Source organism: Sarcophilus harrisii, chromosome 1, assembly GCF_902635505.1.
Source record: "Sarcophilus harrisii chromosome 1, mSarHar1.11, whole genome shotgun sequence".
In the NCBI taxonomy this organism is placed as follows: domain Eukaryota; kingdom Metazoa; phylum Chordata; class Mammalia; order Dasyuromorphia; family Dasyuridae; genus Sarcophilus; species Sarcophilus harrisii.
The window spans coordinates 27292399-27313134 of record NC_045426.1 but is presented as its reverse complement, the minus strand read 5'-3'; the positions used below and the strand labels follow the sequence as shown (position 1 = coordinate 27313134).

The 20736-nt window shown below is 39.2% G+C and overlaps 1 protein-coding gene and 1 long non-coding RNA gene across 2 annotated transcripts in view; one reads left to right on the top strand and one right to left on the bottom strand.

Moving 5' to 3' along the window:
• The window catches only part of MAGI1 (membrane associated guanylate kinase, WW and PDZ domain containing 1), a 691778-nt gene that overhangs the window by 467411 nt on the left and 203631 nt on the right, over positions 1–20736 (top strand). The gene's annotated exons all lie outside the window — the stretch shown is intronic.
• Positions 8035–11668, bottom strand: LOC116420356. The gene is made up of 3 exons (XR_004230757.1): positions 11203–11668; positions 9486–9731; positions 8035–8071 (listed from the first exon to the last, which is right to left on the bottom strand). It is a non-coding gene; the product is annotated as an uncharacterized LOC116420356 (long non-coding RNA).

Sequence of the window (20736 nt, the reverse complement as noted above, 5' to 3'; positions counted from 1 at the left end):
CCTCAAAAAGCTCACATTCTACTTGGGAGAGACAACATGTAGACAGATAAATAAAAACAAAATGTATACAAAGGTATCTGACAAAAACAAGAAAGTAAAAACTCCTGGTAGATACAGAAGGCAGACAAAAAGAGAGAGGGTCATTTACAAATACATGATTCCAAATGAAGCAGATCCCAGACATCTTTGAAAATTCAACCTTAGTAAGAAGGCATGTAAGAAAGTACACACGGATTGGAGGTACATTTCCTCTAGTGATTACTTATGGACCCATCAATCACTCTTAGTCACCTGTCTATTCCTTGTCCTTCTTCTGGAAGAAGGAGCCCCCTCTGATCAGACTTCTTCATTCATGTTAAGCTCAGTGGAAATAAAGAAAATGAAAGTGAGATAAACTTTTATTGAGGCCATCTATCAGAAAAGGTACAGCAAAAATAGAAGGGGAAAATAAAATAGTTATGAAAATGATGTTCTTTAGAATTGGGGGTTCTTTGGACAAAAGTTGGATAGCTGTTTGTTGAGGTACCGGTTGGTGAAGAGATTCTTGTTCAAGTGTGGGTGAGATTAGGGAGCAGCTGAGCTCTCCTTTCCAAATCTGTGGGCCAGTCATCATAATGCAAAGAAAAAGAAGCAATTGACAATCTTAATCAAAAGTTTTTGATTTGATATATGCATGTATATTTTATGTATATAAAACTGCTTTAATATTATTATTTTACTCTATAATCTTACTGATTTTATTTAGGGCACATTAGAACATCCTTGAACAAAAGGTCCATTGGCTTCACTGGACTGCCAAAAGGGGTCCATGATTCAAAAAAGATTAAGAATCCTTGGCTTAAATGATTATCATGAAATAGTGTCAAATTCCTCCAACCCTCTGCCCTCCTTAGAAAACAGTTTTCTCCATGCCTTCATTTCTTTTGACCATAGCTGAGCTTTCACTAAAAACTACAGCCATCTCTAAAGACATTACAGAGCTAGCCAGCCAAGTGCCCATCTTTTCTTGAGAATAAAAATCCCCTAATTAAAATGGAATCTCTCATCCAGAAACAGGGAACTTTATCTTTAGCTTGAACTCAGGGACCTTGCTGCCTCGAGTGCTTTGCAGAGTCTTTGTATATAACTTAGAGAAAGATGATAATTATCCTTCAGGGGTGAGATGCCCAGTGAGTTTCCTGGGCTCCTATATTTCTACAAGCCAGTGACAGGCTCGATTGCAATCTGGCCAGAGCTGCTGGATCAACTGTGATTTCAGTATTATTAATTGACCCCTTGGGTGAAGATGCAGTTGGGTGCCAGGTGTTTTGTGTTGTAGGGTGAAGTTAATAGGGGTTAAGGCTGTGGGTTTGGAACTTATCTGCCTGGGCAGCTCATATTCATTACAACTGAGTATCAGTGTTCCCATTCAGGAGAGTTTCTCACTACCGATTTCCACCTTAACGCTACGATTATGCTACTAAAATGGGAAATGGGGCTGGGGATTTGATGAAGATGACTTGTTTGTGCTGGTACAAATTACTGAATTGGAAACAAAGGTCAGAAATGCCGCGTGATGCAGAACTCTAAACATGTCAAAAATATTTGCTATATCCGATTTTACTCTAAGCCAAGAAAAGTATAATCCTTCTCTGATTTGGAAAGGCATCCTACTTTTTAGAGCAAGTTCTATGACAGCATTTGTTGTGTGATTGTTTTATGAATACTTAGAGACAGGATAGAGTTGACAGGTAATTCTTTGTGTTTCTCCTCTGCCTGTCAATTCAAGTCTTCTATTATTTTTTTCCCTTAAAGATATTATGAAATCATTTAGGTCTCAGTTTAATTTCAATTTGTTTTCAAAGTGTCAGGTTCATTTGGGAAAGAGTACAACTAGCACGTTTATTACTTTTGGTCCCTCTTCTCCTCCCTCCCAACTACTTGTATGTGATTTGGGGGCAAATCGGTGAACCACAGTTCTCAGTTTCCTTATCTGTAAAAAGCAAGAGTTGGTTGTAAATGACCCCTAAGGTCCCTCCCAGTTCTTAATCAGAGATTTAAGACTCAGAGCCTTCTCTCTAAGCACCCATCTAGCCTAAGTCAATTCCAGTCTACTTTGGATACACCAGTTCTGAGGAAGCCAGATCAGGAGGCAGTACACTCACACATCACTCTGTTATTATTAAGACTATTTCTCTCTAAATTCTTTTGGAAAGATGAGAATGATGATATTATGATCCTTATTATAGAAATATAGGGTTTTAAAATTTGACAGTTTTTTATGTATTATTTCACTTGAGCCTCATTACAGACAACCCTGTATATTTCCATTTAAGTAAGAATACTGAATCTTAGAAAACATAAGTGACTTGTCCACTTCATCCAATTAATAAGTGTCAGGAGGAGGGATTTGAGCCCAGGGCTCTAACCATTAGACTACCTTGACTTCCTTTTGCACAGAAATGCTTTGCCTTTGTGAATATCATTTTGGATGGAGTTCTCATCAATGGAAGACTTCTTGTAGTCTCATCCCTCAGTTACAGGAACTCTGTGCCAGCATGATGCTTCAGGAATACAAAATGTTAGATTTCTTCCTTGGAATCCGAGCATTTGAATTCACGAATCCTGGCTCTGCTCAGGGAGCCTTGGAAAAGTGAGCTAACTTTTATGAATCTCTGAAAAACTAGAATTATCTGATGACTCTTGCAATCCTATGATCCTTCAATTGAGCGAAAGCACTTGCTTTTTGCTGTGCTGGTGGGGATGTGACTCACAGTCCTGCGGATTTCTCTACATTATTTTGAAGACATTCTTTAGGTAGCATATGTAATCTAGAGGAGGCCGTCTGGTTTTAGGTTAGTTCTCAAGCAACCCTTCTGGAAATGAACCATATCTAGGGGGAGAGAAGGACGGCTTTCAGGGCATGTTCCTCAAGACTGGCACAGGGCAGTTTGACCGTTTTTGTAAGCAAGTGTCATCTTTTGGAAATAGGGGTGTCAGTATTCCAATGTTTTGGGTTCAGCCCTCTTTACAGGAGATTTCTACATCTGAGGGGCTCTCCTTATTCCCTTAATAGGTTTGCAACAAATCACAGTAGGCTCAGTACATAATGAACCTAAATTTGAATTTTGAAGTCGAGATAAGGCAAATCTTTTCTAGATGATATTACCTAGATAAATGCAAATTGAGTTGGAGAGCACATGCATTGTAATGTAAAAATACACATAGCTACCACATGCAGAGAAACACTGTGAGCTCAGTGAGAGCAAAAAATGGAACATATGCACATCACTGTTGCAATTCCAGCTTGACCATCGATGCGTGTTTTAGGAGAGTGTGGGCTCTACATCTGTTTTCTCTTCTGATGTTAAATGAGTTTCTCTTGTCATGATCACTGGAGAAGGGGATGGGCAAGAGATTTTATTTATGTCTTTATGGACATATATGAATATTAGAACCCTGTGGAGAAATTGATATTCATAGTAATTTTGTAATGTCTTAATTTTTTTCCATAAAAGATTTTTAAAGGAGGTGTTGACTTATTGTAAAAGTGTTGGGCTACCTGAGAAGCAGGAAGGGAAGGCCACTATCATTCTTTCACTGTGTGTCAATCAATAAATCACTTCTTTGTTCTGCTTTTCAGTTTCTTCATTTGCAAAATGAAGGAAATGGAATGGCCTGCATGTTACCTTCAGCTCTGAGTCTATGCTCTGAATATAGTACTGAATATAGTGAAATATAAGTTTTCTTTAAAAATTCTTTACTGCAAGATATACAGTTTTTTAAAATTAATTTTATTGATGTCTTTTGTTTTTATATCATCTAAATCTCCCATTGTTTCCTTCTTCTTTCCCTGTCTTAAAGAAGCATACCTTATAACTTTATTTTTTAAAGAAAAGGGTGAGGGGGGGTTAATTCACCAAAACTCATCTGACAATCTGTGTTAAGGATCCAAATCCAGATCCCCTCCATGACCACTCTGCAAAGAAGTTGTGGGTGATACAATGTAGTTTCCTACTTTTTCTTTGAGATCAGACTTGTCTTTGTAATTTTACAACATTCATTTTCAGTTATTTTCTGGGGTTTCTTTCCATCTACATTATTGTGATCATTGTACACATTCTTCCTCTCTCATCCTCCCCCATTATTTCATAATAGTTCATGAAAATCTTCCCATGCTTTTGTTCATCATTTCTTTTAACACATTAATATTCCATTATACTCCTGAACCAAAATTTGGCCCTCTATCTGGTTTCCAGTTCTTTGCTACCACAGAAATGTTTCCTTTGGTACTAGAGAGGAATTGTACTAAAAAGATATAATGTACTTAATAACTGAACCATTTCAAAGTGTGCCAGAGAATATAAATATTAAGGAAAGCACAAGTCAATTTAACTTTTGCTTAAAGACATTTTGAACTGATTTAAAATCTTTCACAATCTGTTACCAAATTACATTCCAGTATGGTTCCCATCATTCTTCCTCATGGGCTCTCTTTTCCAATCCAACTAATGTATTGGTGGTGCTGCATTTTTGATTTTTCATCTTTTGACTCCATTCCTATGTATAGGACATACATCAACTAGATGTTCTCTTCTTGGAACCCCTCCTTCTTTTCAAAGCTTAGCTCAAGCTCCTTCTCCTATAAAAGGCATTTCACATTCCTTCTCCTTCCCCAAGTGGCTACTTTTCTCTCATATTCCAAAGTTATTTTGTATTTTTTTTTGAAAGTAGGCAACAAAGAGCTTTTGGAGGATCTTAGTTGTTTTTATTACAAAGTTAGAGTGTGTTGTTTTGCTTCCTTGTCTCCCTGTCTCTTGTCTCTCTGCTTCTGTCTCTCCCCCTCCTTTCCTCCTCCTTTCTTTCTTTTTCTCAGTTTGTCTTTGTCTCTGTCCCCTCCCTCATCTGTATCTCTTTCTGTTTCTGTCTTTGTGTCTGTCTGCCATCTTTTATTGAAGCTGAGTTCTGCTCCCTATCTTCTACATTTCTGCAACACCAAATAAGTTTCCAAAATCATCATTTGTACGTGCTTGAAGATAGAGGGAAATTAGTTATGCTATCAGTCTAATGGTATATTCCAGACAAAAATAAAACGTGGGCATCCCAGGAAATTTCTTCTTCAGGGCACTCGTCAGTGGTGAATCACAAGTCAGCATTTCACAGAATTCATTGACTTCCAGCTACATCTTGTAGTTAATATAATTCTGTAAGTATATATAAAGCACTGGAGAGGATACGAAGATAGATGTGAAAGTCCCTGTCCTGTTGTCTGTAATGACACAAGCTTTGTGATGTCACTGTCTGTCTTACCTAAATTCTGGAAAGAGAGTAAGAGAGGGAACCACCCAGAACAGTATTTTGGACATAATATATTGTTATAGATGCTTCTTGTCAGATCAAACCTAAATTTGCTTCCTTGAACTTCCACTTATTGACCTTTGTCCTGTCTTCTGGCATCAAGGGGGAAAAAAAAAAAAAAAAAAAAAAAAAAAAAAAACTACTTGACAAGTGCCTAACATTTTAAGAAAAACATCACTTATTCCTGACTTAAGAACTTCTCCTAGGCTCACCATGCTGCAGGTGTTTGATTTAATCTTTCTTGTGTTGGCAGAAACAGCTGGATTTGAATCCTGCCTGGGACATGTATTAGCTGTGTGTCCTTGAATTTCCCTGAGCCTCAGTTTCCTCATCTGTAATATAGGCATGATAGTAGTTCCTATTTCATAGAGTTGTGAGGATGAAATACAATATGTAAAAGCCTTTGCAAATTATAAAGCTCATTATTAAAGTGAGATGGTGTTAATCCTCATCATTTGAATTTCATTTCCCTATTAAGCATTTCTGTTGTCTTGTTCTTTCCAAGATTACTTGCCTTGATAGAGAAAATGAAACAAAGTACAGGCAATTACTCCTCTCCTTTCTCTGTCCTCACCACCCAATATATCCCAGATATCCACTATGTGATCTCGTATTCTCATACAGTGACCTGCAATGAATACATAATAAGTTTAGGCAGTTAGATGGCACAGTGAACTCAGCACAGGACTAGGAATCAGAAAGAACTGAGTTCACATCCTGCTGTAGGAATTTTCTAGCTATCTGACCGTAGGCAAGTCACTTAAACCACTCTATGCCTCCAGTTTTCATAGCAATGAAATTGGAGTATTCAGAGCATCAACTCTATGGAGTTTCCATGAAGATTCAACGAGAGCAACTGTATATTGTTTTGTGAAACTTAATTTTTTAAAAAAGCTGTTATTGTCATCTGATGCCATAAATATTATTTCCCCTCTTCCTGGATAACTTCTCATGGGAATTACTAGATATTTCCATTTCTCTCCTTTTTCCTCTCTCCCACCCCCTATTATTTGGCTTCAAAGTTCTATATAGGGGAAATATTTCCCCTTCCCCCTTTTACTTTTAATCTAAAGTCTCTTGATTAGATCTGTAAGTCTCTGAGAAGAGACATTCTTCCTGACCCTCATTAGATATACTACATCCCCAGCTAAGAGACTGTAATTTCTTAAGCCTTGTTCTAGAAATCCAAATCCCATTCTCTGCATCCCATCCTGCCATCTTCTTGGCCAGCTGTTCACTTCCCAAGCCAGTATTTTCTGGGTCAAAATAATCTCCAATCAGCATAACTTAAATATATCTGAAAAGCAAGAAAGAATTAACAAGCAGGGGAATTAGGAAAGGTTTCTTGGTGAAGAGGGCACCAAGGGAGAGCCTTGAAGGAAGTCATATGTTTTATATTTCTCTGTATACACGTTGATCCCCTGTCAGGATGAGGATGGGAAGCATTGTAGTCATATTAGACAGACTGCAAAAGCACTGAAGCCACCAATGGGGAGTCTATTCCATAATGGAATTGCCATCTTTATGACAAAAAACATACCTCGGTATTTGAAAGAGTCCATTATTCCCTTGGTGTGGGTTCTCCCTCAACCAATGATGACTTCAACTCGGCCACACATTTCCAGCGGAATCATACCTACCACATAGAAAATAAACCCTGGGTGGTCCAGTTGAATTAGATGTAAAAACACCCTCAAGCTAGTCAACTCTCCAATTTATACCTTAATGTTGTTATGCCATACATAACTGATAGAGATTAAATCAGACTTAATCTCCAAACTTTTTTCAAAGGCCTTTCATATGCTATTTGTTGAGACTGAGCTAGGGATAGTTAATTGATAGTTAAATAGGGGAGGAACTCTGGTTCCCAAGGTCTTGCCAGTACTGCATGTTTATGCATGGATATAGGTGGAGATTTGTCTTTTTGTTATTCTGTGACATCTGCTTGCTTCATAGATAAATGATAGGGCCTATCTAGTAGAATCCATTGGGGGGAAAAAAACCTATTTTTTTGTCTCTTAAATCATTCTAACTGCATCTTTAACTCTAATGTGATTGTTAACTCAAGATATGGAATCTTTTTTTTTTTAATACATCCAGAAATAAGATGTTTCTTTAGAAATAGAAGATAGTCTATCTTTTCTAAGAACATTTAAAATCATTCACCTAAAACTTTGGGTTCTGAAATCCAGATTATTCTTTATAATCTGGTCCCATTCATCTTTCCATTTTGATTTCAAAAAGAATATGCTGAATCTCCCCTTCCAGAGGGGATGACATCTCTGACCGAATTCTCATTTCTTTACTCTTCATTCCAGTCAGCTGCTTTATTTGCTGTTATAGAGATAAGGTTCCCATCTTCACATCTTTGCACAAATGATCATTTAGATCTGGAATCAACTTCTTCCATTCTTTGACTTGTATAATTTTCAGCTTCTTTCAAAGCACAGCTCAGGCCCCATTGCCTATGGGAAGTCTCTTGTGAAATTTTTGGTTTCCTTAATTATTTCTGTGCCAATTATATCATCCCAGTAAGAAATAAAATTTTTTTTGAAATAGTATTTTATTTTTCCAAATATATGTGAAGATAAGTTTTCAGCATTTACCTCTACAAAATCTTGTGTTCTTGATTTTCCTTTCTCCCTGCCTTCTTCTGTCCTCCCCAAGGCAGCAAGCAAAGTGATATAGGTGAAACATGTGCAATTCTTCTAAACATATTTCCATATTCATCATCCTACACAAGAAAAATCAGACCAAAAGGGAAAAAGCCATGAGAAAGGGGAAAAAAAGCAAATGAACAAACAACAACAACAAGGGTGAAAGTACTATGCTTTAATCTATGTTCAGTTTCCATAGCCCTCTCACTGGATGCAGATGGCACTTTCCATTTCAAGTCTACTAGAAATGCCTTGAATCACCTCATTGCTGAAAAGAACCAACTCCATCATAGCTGATCATCACATAATCCTGTTGTTGCTGTGTACAGTGTTCTCTTGATTATACTCATTTCACTCAGCATCAGTTCATGGATGTCTTTCCAGGCTTTTCTAAAATCAGCCTGCTCATCATTTCTTATCGAGTAATGATATTTCATTATCTTCATATACCATAACTTATTCAGCCATTCGCCAATTGATGGGCATCCACTTCCAGTTCTTTGCCACTACAATAAGGGCTGCTAAAAAACATTTTTGCATATGTTGGTCTTGAAGTAAAAGATTTTAAGTGAAGAGACTTTGGGATTTTCTTTCTTTTTTTTTTTTTTGTCCCTCATACTTAGCACAGGGTCTAGTTCATATTGAATGCCATCTGAGAGCCCTCTGCACAAAAGCTATAAGGCTGATCCATATTTTTCACAAGCCTCTTGAGGGTGATTCCCAAGGTGTTTGCATCTGGTTGAGAAAAAGCTTTGGAATGGTGGTGCAAGTTACGACTCAGAGCCACTCTGGCTCTGCTTAGCAGATGATGTCAATTCCAGCTCCCCCATGCTAGTCCACAGGCAAAATAATTCAGGGGCTCAGTGAGACAGAAAAGGGGGATTTACTCAAAGGAAGCCCATTTTCATATATATGAGTGGGAGTAGACAAAAGAATGGTGACATCATTCCAAACATCTCATTCTGTTGGTTCTTAGTAGCATTTACCCAAGGCATTGAGAAGGCCGCTAAGAAAATTCAACACAATGGGAAATGAGCTGAGTGATTCTCCAAGTTCAGAATCTGAGAGTAGCTTGTATTTTTTTATTCTTTCTTTTGGGGGCTGATTCAAAGCAGAAGTTATTTGCCTGTCCAACCTAAATCACCTGAACTTCCAAGGATTTGGATTTATTCAATCATTTCTTAGATGAACATTTTTAGAGAATTCTCAATCTCTTTCCCCTTTTTCTTTATTGCTTATTCATTCCCTTCACACACACACACACCCATGCAATTCAAGGTTCTGAGGTTGAAAAGGGGGGGGGGTCCTCAGTGGGAAGGCAGGAGAGTACTATACATGCTGTGGTTACCTGTATCCATTTAACATCACTCTGCTTTCCCTGAGAAAAGATGCATCATACATCCTAATGATAAGGTTTCTGCCTTCTGGGGGACTGACACGGCAGGAATATGGAAGTACTGTAATCAGTTTCCAGGACAGAGTGAAACTTACCTGTGCACTAACAGAGACATTTAGTCCTCCTTCATTGCAGTTACAGAGACATTTCTTCCTCCTTCATTCCCCTCAGAGTTCCCAGCTCTGGCATTTCTTCCACTTTACCCTGAATCTGCTAAGAGTCAGATCCCTTGGCTCTTTGTGGTGACATCATTGGAGTTGGCTTTGAGGGAAATTATGGTGTCTTCAGATTTGTCACTCACATTTATTCCGTGATTCCATCATTTCAAATCTGTCTGCCCCCTCAAAAAAAAAAAATCAAACTCATTTACTGTTAACTCTTACACTGGACAGTATATTTTTTATGACATGATAAAGTTCCTTCTTGAAACTTTAAAGCTTTGTTTTCCCTCTTGTTCGAAGTTTCCTATAGCTTAAACAATCAAACCTTTTGTTTTTTATTAAATCCTAAATTATGGTATTTCAAATAAGTCAAAATTGACTTTTTCATTGGCAGGTTTGCCATCATTATTTAGGGAAATATATGGAGTCCATTACCATTAAGTTAATTTTCCATTAATGTTGGTGCTTTCCTCAGTCAGCATTGGTAAACTTGAAAATGGAAGGAAAATTAAAAAAAAAAATTCACAGAAAACAAAGCTGGCTTGAAGTTGTACGATTATTTTTTTTTTTTTCCTTCCTCATCTTCTTTGGTTGGGATCAATAAGTCCTTGGTTTGGAACCAAAAGGAATTATAGAGGACATCAAGGTCATCCCCCTCATTTTACAAATCAAAGAAACCTAAAGGCCAAGTGATTGCTTAAGGTCATGCAACCTGTAAATGTTAGAGGCAGGATTTGAATCCAGATCCTCTTGTTCCAAATCCCCTGCATCATATCACATGAGCTATGTAACCTGTCAAGGAATGACATGTGTTATTAGACCCATTTTACAGGTGATGAAACCCAAGGCTGCAGAGATTGAGATTGGTTGATAGTCACATAGAAGCACCATTCTGACCAAGGTCTTCCTTACTCTCAATACAGCTCTGTCTACTACTCCATAATACTTCATTGAGAGGTAATGCTCTGGGACTTCCCCATCAGATTCTCCATCTAGTGCCCCTTGTCCTAAAATGTGGCTCAGACACCCACCCAGGACTGAGCCCAATCTTTTCTCAAAGCACCTCTCATGTAACTGAGAAGCAGGTAGGTGATCCACTGGATAGAGGCTGGATCTGGATTCAAATCCAGTTTCAGACAGGTCCTGGCTGTGTGGGTCAGGGCAAGTCACTTAGCTCTCTCTCTCTATCTCAGTTTCCTCACCTGTAAAACTGGGGATAATAACGGCACCCACTTCCCCAGATTGATGAAAATATTGTTAATAAAGGGAGCACCCAGTAGGCACTTAAGAAATTCCTTGCTGCCTCCCTTTCAGGAATGAGTTCTTTCCCAGTTAACGGGAATTAGGATTCAGAGAAACTAGACCTCTTGAGGCCCATCTCTCCCCTCCTGGTCTTATCACACCATCTGCCTCTGGAGAGGGCCTTCAGGGACCCAGGGGGCAGTTGGTTTCTATGTGGCTGTCCTCCCTTCCCACCCACCCCCATCCCCCCAAGACTGTTGGCTGGGAGCATCACGTGGGCCGCACAGTGGGTGGTGTGAAAGCCTTGTTTATCCGAGGGCCATGTGGAGATGGGCGGATGCACACCAGGGGGAGAGGGACCCGAGAAGCTCGCTCTTCCCCCAAGAAGTGGCAGAATAGCGGCCGTTACCCGAGCTGCCCGACGGGGCGGGAGGACTCCTCTGCCGTGCCCTGGGGCTCGGTAAAAGAAGCAGCTGCTAGCAGGGGCTCGTTGGGCCGCCCGGAGATGGAGCCCGGGCAGAACGGCCGGAGGAGCTGAGCCGAATCCCTCCTCCCTCCTCCTCCTCCTCCTCCCCGCCTCCATCTGCCTCCTTGGGGCTGGGCGACTTTCACCCGGCCAGGTAAGGATTGGAGCTCTTGCGTTTCCTTGTTTGTGGGAGTGACGGAGACTTGGGGGAAAGAGGAAGGGAGACTGGGGGAGGGAGGAGGAACGGCTGAATGAATGAGCAGACAAACAAACGGACGGGGCTCGGGAGGGATGGCAGCCCGGCTTCCTTTGGCCCTGGGAAGCGCAGTAACTCGATTGTCCCCCCAGCCGAACCCGTAACGGCTGTGATGCTATGCAGCCGCGGACGGCCGCGCGCGGGCAAATCTTCCCGGGAGCCCAGGATGCCCGAGCCGCGGCTGCTTGTGGGGATCTCACGATGTACCAGCCAGCCATGTTTTCTGTGCAATTATATCTCTCCACAGGGCCGGCTCGTGCTGAGAATGCTGGGCTGCTCGCTGCCCCTTCTCATCTAAGGGAGCCTTGGCGGATCCCCCCTCCCCCCTTGTCTTGTAGCAGGGAAATGGAAAAAGAAGCAACTAGATCCCTGTGTTCATCTTGCTGGGGAGAGCTGGCTTTGGGTGGAGATGGAGGGTACCCTTCCCCTCCTCCTCCTCCTGCTCTCGCAGCCCTCCTGCCCTTCACTCCCAACTTCATTTGATGATTTCTAATTAATTAGCTAGTGGATTCCTCTCCCCTCACACCCGCCACTCTAGAGCTTGTATTTTTTTTTCTTCTTCTTCTCTTTCTTTTAAGTGGTGTTTGAATGAAGCTGAAGCTCAGCTGGAGAAAATGGAGAAATAGAATGGATGAATAGGATGGCCTTTTGTGTTGGGGACTATTGTACAGCTCGTCATCCCCCCTTTCCCCCTCGTTCCCCAGCAGAGCGATGGCAGAGAGCCCCCCTTGCTCTCACACTCAGATGCCCGTCGCCCGGAGAAACAGAGCCACAGAATGGACAGCTAGCTCTCTGGGGCTGCTGACAGGGGGAGAAAGATGCTGAATGGGATTCAGACTTCAGCAGCCGGAGAAGGCTGCCCGACGCCCCCAGTGGGGATTACCTGCCGGGATTAACCCTGTTTGCGGGCCAGCCACCTCCTTTGCTTTCTGCTTGCCGGCCACAGGGCTGGGCTGAAAAAACACGTATTCCTTTAAGGAGCAGTGACAGTGGCTCACTTTTTCTAAGGCCGGTGCAGCTGGAAAAACAGAGGGGGATCATGCCAGAAGGGCCGACCCTGAAATTGCGATTTCATCAGAGCCACCAATTGCATGTTAGCCCTGGCTAGTGGACTTGGTGATCTGTTGAACTTGTGCCCTGGACTCGCTAGTATGGCACCATGTGGTGTGTTTGAATCCCAAATGCCCTATGGAGAAAAAATGAAAAATTGGGGATTATCTGGGAAAGATTGTGGTCATTTCATGGTAGCAGAGAACAAGGCTAATTGGGATTTGGGGCTCTTAGGTTGTCTGTGAACTGTATGTGATCCCCTCCTCCATTCCCCAACATTGGCAGAAGACGGGTGGTCTTCTTTTTGGTAAACTATGTGTCTGAGTTGATATGTAATTTTCTGGCCTCAGTCAAGATGTGAGTTCAAGACTTCCTTCTGACATGTTCTGGTTGTCACACTGCTCAAGGTACTCATACCCAGATAATTTAGTAAGATGATCATGAGAGAATGGGACAGAGGAAAGAGAACAAAGTCTCAAGTGCAAAGGTCTTGGTTCGAATGCTCACTAGCTGTTTGAACCATGGATAAGTTCCTTAACCTCTCAGTACCCAGTTAACTCTCCAAGAGAGAGTTTTTTAACTTTTTATGGGGGGGGGATGGCATAGTGTGCCCCACTCACAGAACAGCTGCCTTAACCCTATCTGAGAATAATTCCACTCTGACTCAACGAGGAGTGGTAATTCCTAGTTCTGAACCACTATATTATCAGAAGTCATTTTCATCCCAGCTTACTCTCCAGTTTGAACCACCTCCAGACCTCCGTATCAACTATTTCATCATTCTCCCTTTCCACTTTATCTTTAAGTATTATCTGTTGCCACTAGAATGTAAGCCCCTTGAGAGAAGTAACTATTTTTATACCCAATACAGCAATGTATGACATGTGTTTCATAAATACTGTCTGTCTTTTTCTTTTGTATGTTTCTTTGTCTATCCATCTGTTTTTCTATCTTTCCATTCATTCATTCATCCATTCATCTACCTATGCGTCTATTCATCCATCCAAGGAGGTACGTATGTATGTATCTGTCAATCTGTCATCTATCTATTCTGTTCCTTCCTTCCTTCCTTCTTTCCTTCCTTCCTTCCTTCTTTCCTTTCTTTTCTTTTTTCTTTCCCCCCATCCTTTTGGTGATTAGGTGAAGCCTATGGACTCAAAAGTCATGTTTTTAATGCATAAAATAAAATACAAAGAAAAGTACTTATTGAAATAAGATGTATTTTCCCCTAGCCATGTTCTCCAACTCTCATAGACCCCCAGGAGTGCAGACCCCAGATTAAGAACACATGCTTTGGTTTTTAACAATGTTATGCTTATCGACGCAGTGCAGTAGAAAGAATTGGGGGTCTGGGGTAAGAGGACTTTGGTTCAAAACCTATCTTTTACCCAAATACCTGGGTGGCCTCAATTTCCACAGCTGAGTGGATTAAAGGGAGGGTTGGTCCCTGGTTTTTGAGATGCCTTCTGGCTTGATATCAGAGAGCTGAACTTAGATATACCGAAATGTTGAGGAACCTTAGAGAGCTGATCCTTTCTTTTTTTTTTTTTTTAAACTGAAAGTCTCTAGATGAAATCACAAGTCTATTTTAAAAATTAGCTTGATTAGTTCTCAGTTATGATATACAGTGGTAGCTGTTAAGGCAGTCAGGATTGTTCTGGTGAATGCCTTTTCTAATGTTATTTCTTGAACAGCTCAACGAGCGTACAAGTTTTCTTAGGCTTTGATAGGTGGTCTACATTGGAAAGTCTCTGTATTTGGAAATCCTTCCCCCTGCCTCCCAGCCTCCCTGAGGACTTTATTAATTAAATAATTAATTTTTGTGCCCACTCACTCTAGCTCAAGTTGCATTTCCTTTGGAAATGAGATTACTCTGGTTAGGGGGATTTCAAAGTTAATTTTAAAAGCTTTTCCAAGAGCCAGCTGGAGAAATTAGAGCCACACTTCCCTGTTGATGCCGGAGAGAAAATTGGAGCAGTGGAGATGACATTTGCTTTCCTCTTCGTCTCTCTCGAAACTGTAATACGCTAAGTTAAACTGTTACAAATAGAGAAATGGAGACTCCACTTAGTTAAACTCTTCTTGGATGAAGCTCCCTGTTGAAATGTGCCTTTTCTAGATATGTGTAAGTGAATCATGGAAGGTAACATTTCCTAAACAGAGCTTTGAATCCTATTGGAAATAGCCGTTTTTAGTGTGACTGGATTCTTTCTTCCCCCATGCCAACAGAGCCTCGAAAAGCTACAGGGTCTTTAAGGTGAAGCAAGTGCAAGGACTGTAGTGTTCTGATAAGGCTGCCCAGAGCTCTGGACACTGCCCATCTACCAGCTATGATGAGCCACATGTTTGTTTCACTTCCTCAGCTGGAGGAATGGAGGAATGGCTACAAGTAACAGGGGGCTAGAAGGACATTGGTCAAAGGGCTTCCATTGGGGAGCTTAAATAAGTTTTAAGGCTTAGAACTGGGGGTACGGGTGGAGGCTGGGTTGGAAGACTGTTGCCTTCAAAGAGATCACTTCTCAACAGTAGGGGAGAATATTAATTACGTTTTCCATTCTGTGGATTCACTGGTGTCCCAACTAAATTAATGGAAAGGAAAGCATATGATCTGTAATCTATAAAGACTAGACCTGCAGGAATAGTGGAGGATAGAAAGCTCTGGGGTGCTTATGGTTCATGGGGTCACAAAAAGTTAGAACTGACTGAACAACATCTGCATGTGTTTGTGGAGAAGAAGAGGCTCTAAGCTTGTGCTTTCACTCATATTGGGGACTCCTCAAAGAAGAAACTTTCTCCCTCCATCAGTGCAGGTCATCAGTTCTCCAAAATGTCAGAATCTTCGTGACCACTGAGAGGAAAAGTGCCCATTTGTATCAGAAGGAGAATTTGAACTCAGATCTTTTTGACGTTCATTTACCATTCACTATATCATAGAGGGGTCTCTCTAAATGAGTATTATATGCACTCTAGTTTACTCTGATCCACACCTATGATTTTAAGAGTGGGGTGAGTTCCCAGTGAGAAAACTCCACCTTTCTAATCAGAGCAGTTAGATCCTTGGGAGTTGCCTATGGGCTGAAGGATTTAAATAACTTATCTGTTAAGTAAAATTGAAAGCATTTTAATAGCTATTGACATTAGCATTAATATCTGATAGCTCCTCACTTTTATTTTCATCTCTTCTGTGCCTAATACAGTGCTGGGCACACCAGGGCCATTTAAAAATGCTGTTGATTTATATGAATGTCTTTAGTTGCAAGCATCATCAAGTTATCTTCACAAAAATCCTGGGCTCTAGAAGCTCTTATTATTCCCATTTCACAGATAAGGAAATTGAGTCTAGGAAAGGTTCAGTGAACTAACCCTAATTCCACTTCTAAACTTCTAAACTTTAGAAGATGTACACAGCTAGTGTCTGAAAGAGAATTTGAATTTAGTTCTTCCTTATTCCTAGCCCAGCACACCATCCCCTATGCTACCTAGTGTCCTGTGATTTGGTGATAAAAATCAATTGAAAGACATTACCTGTAATCTTGTAATTTATGGGGAAAATCTATATCTTCTTTATTCTGTTGTTATCATTATCCAAGTACAAGTCAATGCCTTCGGTTCTAAAAGAAGAAGGGACAAAAGAAAGAAAAAAAATGGAGAGAATATTGTAATTACAGTAGCTTTTAATGTTCATTTGGGAGGTCCCCAGGAAGACCTGGAATTAGGAAGATCCTCTAGATCTTAAAACATATCATAGATATTGATATAACACTGGGATCTCATAGTTTCTTTGTATATCTTACCAAATAGTGAGAAAGCCAGGCTGCTCCCAAATGAATGAAATAGCTGCTACCCAGAAAATACATCTCCTTTTGCCTTAAAATTAGTAAATCTCTGTTGTTTTGGTCAAGAGAACAAGTTGAGAAATACTCTGCTCTTTTTTTTTCCCTTGTGTAATTAGTATTGTAATTAGGGTATATAGTATTGTATATGGGAAGTGTAGACACACCCCTACTAAGTCAGAAAACAGATCCTCTTCTGCCTTTGAAGTATAAGTAAATCTCTGGAACAGTTTTGGTCATGCTGAGACCATGCTGAGAAGTACTCTGTTCTTTTTTTCCCCCCTAGTGGCAGTTAGTAATATCATTGGTAATTAGTATTTTATAGAGGAAGTATAGACACACCCCTACTATGTATACATTTCTGTTAAGAAAGATGAACTGGCTTTGTCAGGCTCAGTGAGACTGGAAATTTTCAAGAAAGAAGTTCCTGTAAGCAGTATGAAAAATTCAGGGGATGTTCAACTATCCAATAATTGTTAATAACAATAATAATAGCTAACATTTATATAGCAGTTCGCAGAGCACTCTACCCTTATCTCATTTAATCCTCACAATAATCTTGTGAAGGTAGGTGCTATTACTATCCCCATTTTCTTGGGGATAAAGAAACTGAGGCAATCAGCATTAAGTGATTTGCCCAGAGTCATACAACTAGGAAGTGTCTGAGTTTAGATTAGAATTTAGAAAGATGGATCACAAGCATGGAGTTAAAGTAGATGCTGCCATCAGAGCCATCTTCTCACATACAACAAGGCTATTTCCCTACTAAAAATAAAAAATAAAAAGAATAACTTTTGAGAACAAAATTATCGGTGAGCTCTGATCAATAAAAGCAACTAACTGGAACTTGGGCGAATGGAGTATTCACTAACACTTTTCAAACCCCATTATATAGAACAAATGAATAATTTGGGATCCACAGAAGGGCATTAAATACTGCCTTTTTTTTTTTTTTTTTTTTTTTTTTTTTGCTTTAGAGCATATTTCAGTTAGTATTTTGTTTACTTTTTTTATAGTTTGTTGTTCCCAACTTTCCTTCCCTGTGACTGATGGCTGCTTATATATTAAATAGCACAGCAAGATTAACACAGGTGTTAATCTTCAAAGAGTGATGAAGGAGGACCATTTTTCCATGGAATTGAACAATGGAGAAGGCATCCTTGACTGGTGCTCTGTGAAATCACTTTATGTGAATTTACCCCTCCTTCTCAGACATCAGACAAGTGGACATCAGGCTCATCTGTCTTTGGAGTTTAACCAGTCAAGAACAAGAACTTCATTTTCTTCTGTACAGCTGTTTTCTTCCATGATATCATTCAGAAAGATATGATCAATGATATGCTTATATGCTATCAGGGAATTCCATAGAAAGATTAATGACATGATATACTGATTTCTGAGGATTGTTATTCCTTTTCAACTAGTTACTGTCAAAGTTTAAAAAATAGACAGACAGACATATGGTCTCATCAGTGCCTTATTGGACTTAGTTTCAGGTACTCTAAGTTTAAATTCTGGCCCTGCTATTTATTACTTGTATGACCGTAGGAAACTTAGTGGCTGTCTGAAACTTAAGTGTGTTTGTCTGTAAAATATCTGGTTTGGACCAATCTTTCTGTTTCCATCGGGTATGAAATCTATAATCTTATAATCCATCCCATAGACCTATAAGCTTCAATGAATTTGTGATCTTGTCAGTGAGGATCTTCTCTTCCCAACAATGGAGAGTACAACTCACCACTTGTTTTCCATTCTTAGGGGTTCTTTGCCACATTCTCTTAGAAACCCCGCTTGGAGAAGCTGCCTAACCTTAGATCCTCTAGATCTTTGAACATATCATAGAAACTGATACAACACTCTCCTTGTAATTCTCATTTTTAAAAATAGCGACATTTTGTTTTTCATCCTACACTCATTTACAGATTGAATCTTCTTTTATAACAAAGAAGATGATTTAAGTTCAGTTAACAAAAAAACTGAATGTGACAGCACATTCCCAGGATTCCCCCTCCTTCGCAACCAAGAGTAGTGAAGTTTATTTTTACCATCTCTTCGCTTGAACCAAAACTGGTTGTTGGAGTTTAAGTGAGATGAACTGTCATTTAGCATTAGTTTTGCATTTATTATTATTATTATCGTTTGGATGTACTTCTCCAAGTTCATCTTACACAACTCTGTCTACTTCTTCATTTCTTGACTCTTACAATGCAATAGTTTCCCATACTATTTACTACTAATCCCCAATTTATGGATAGCTACTTTTTCTAATGTTTTGGAGCTATTTGCTTGTCCAAGAAATGGTACCAGTAATGCTTTTGGGTATCCTGACCATCCACCTTCCTCCTAACCAAGACTGCTTATAAGATCTCAAACTCAGAGCTAGAAAGGACTTAGAATCCATTCATTCCAATTGACTCCTTTTACTTAGAGAAAAATAGAGATTCAAAGATTTTAAGTGACTTGCCCATATTCACACAGGTCACATGAAGTCTACCTCTTTTCTGTTTGAATACATATTTTCTTAGATAATAAATTGTACATATTTAAAAAATGAATGTTCTCAGAGAACATATAAGCATCGAATAATCTTGTGTCTCTTTCTTCATGTGTGTTTATACTATAATACATTAAAAAATTGGAAGTGTATTTTATCTTTTAGACCTGAAGTCAGTTTGACTTTAAAAAAATGATTTCTGTCACGTTTGTAAGATGACTATTCAAACTATTCATCCTTTGAAGCTTTGACATGTCAGAACCTTATTTCAAGATATTCCTATCTTGAAATATATTTACTATTCAGATTCTGGAGGGCTATTAATAAAGTTTTTTTTTTTTATTTCTTGAAAATCAATAGCATAGCAAAATAAAAGAGATACAGAACATTAAAGGCAATAAACATTTCTGACTCAAAAAATATTAAATAATCTATTATACTTATCAACCAATTAATCAGCTAGCATGTGTTAAATGATTGCCATGTGCTCACCCCCATGTGACCTGCTGAGAATATAAAAACGTGAGACATTCTAAAGTATTATTGGCCAATATGAATTTTTTTTAGATTTTCACAATACTGTTTTTAGAACAAAGCTAATTCTTCCGATATTGGTCTGCACATTTGAATAAGGCATGATGTGTTAACATGTTTAACTCCATCTCATTGGTGATGCTGAAATTCATGTCCATGTCCATTTCTGTACAACTTTATTAGAGACAGGCAAGAAACCTCACTTGAGTACATAATGTCTTTAGTCTGCTAAATATAGCAGAAACTCATCATGAGCAAAGTCAAAAACAGTTTAAAGAACATCTATTCTGAATCATTACAGTTTTTAGTTTTTGGAGCATCCAAGGAATGCCATTGAAACATAGCTTCACATGTAAGACATTTCTCAGCATGGCCCAAGAAGATACCCCCCCAGATTGGGCATGAGCACTAACAGGGCCTAACTCACAGTCTAGCAAAGTTCAGGCATTTGGCTCATTCAGTGCCAAAATTATTTGGGTAGCTATAAATAATGCACATTCTCATTTAGACTATGAATTACTGATTACAGTTTATATTTTGTTGCTACATACATAAGAAAATGAATGAGAATGCATCAGAAAATCATTCTTGTCAGGGAATTAATAATGGCAATCATAATAATAGCTATTATTCAGATCATATTTTATGATTACAAAGCATTTTACATATGTTCTCATTGGATCCAATGCAACAGTAAGCCCTCTTTTATTACCTAAGAGTGTTTTATACCAATTTAATCACAAGTCCAGTTCCTATCGCTACTGTATAATCCACAATAATAATTACTAGCATTGACATGACATTTCATATACTTGCAAAGCACTTGGAATGTGTTCTTTCATTTGATCTTTACAACAACTCAATGAAGCTTTTATAAATGAGGAAACTGAGGAAGAGAAAAGTTAAGTTACTCACCCAGGATTATACAGCTACCAAGTGCCATATTAGAAGGGACATCTTCCCAAATCCAGGTCCTCATTCCATGCTCATTCCACCGTATTACTTAGCTTATCTCTGCACTTTCTTATAATCTGTCCATGGCATCCATGAACCCCAATCTCCCTTTTCCTTATTCTAAAAGTGCTTTATTCTACAGTGCTTAGAACCCACATTTTTTTTCCTTGAAAGATATTGGGGCTACTTTTTCATTTTATTTTCATATTAATTCAGACCATTTAATTGTGTTTTCTGGTTGACATATGCATGAATATAAAGGATTTACAAAATATGTATTGGAAATTTTGAGTTTGGGGAAAATGTAACTATTTGGAAAACTACTGTGTGAGAAGTTGTGTGTCATTTTACACATT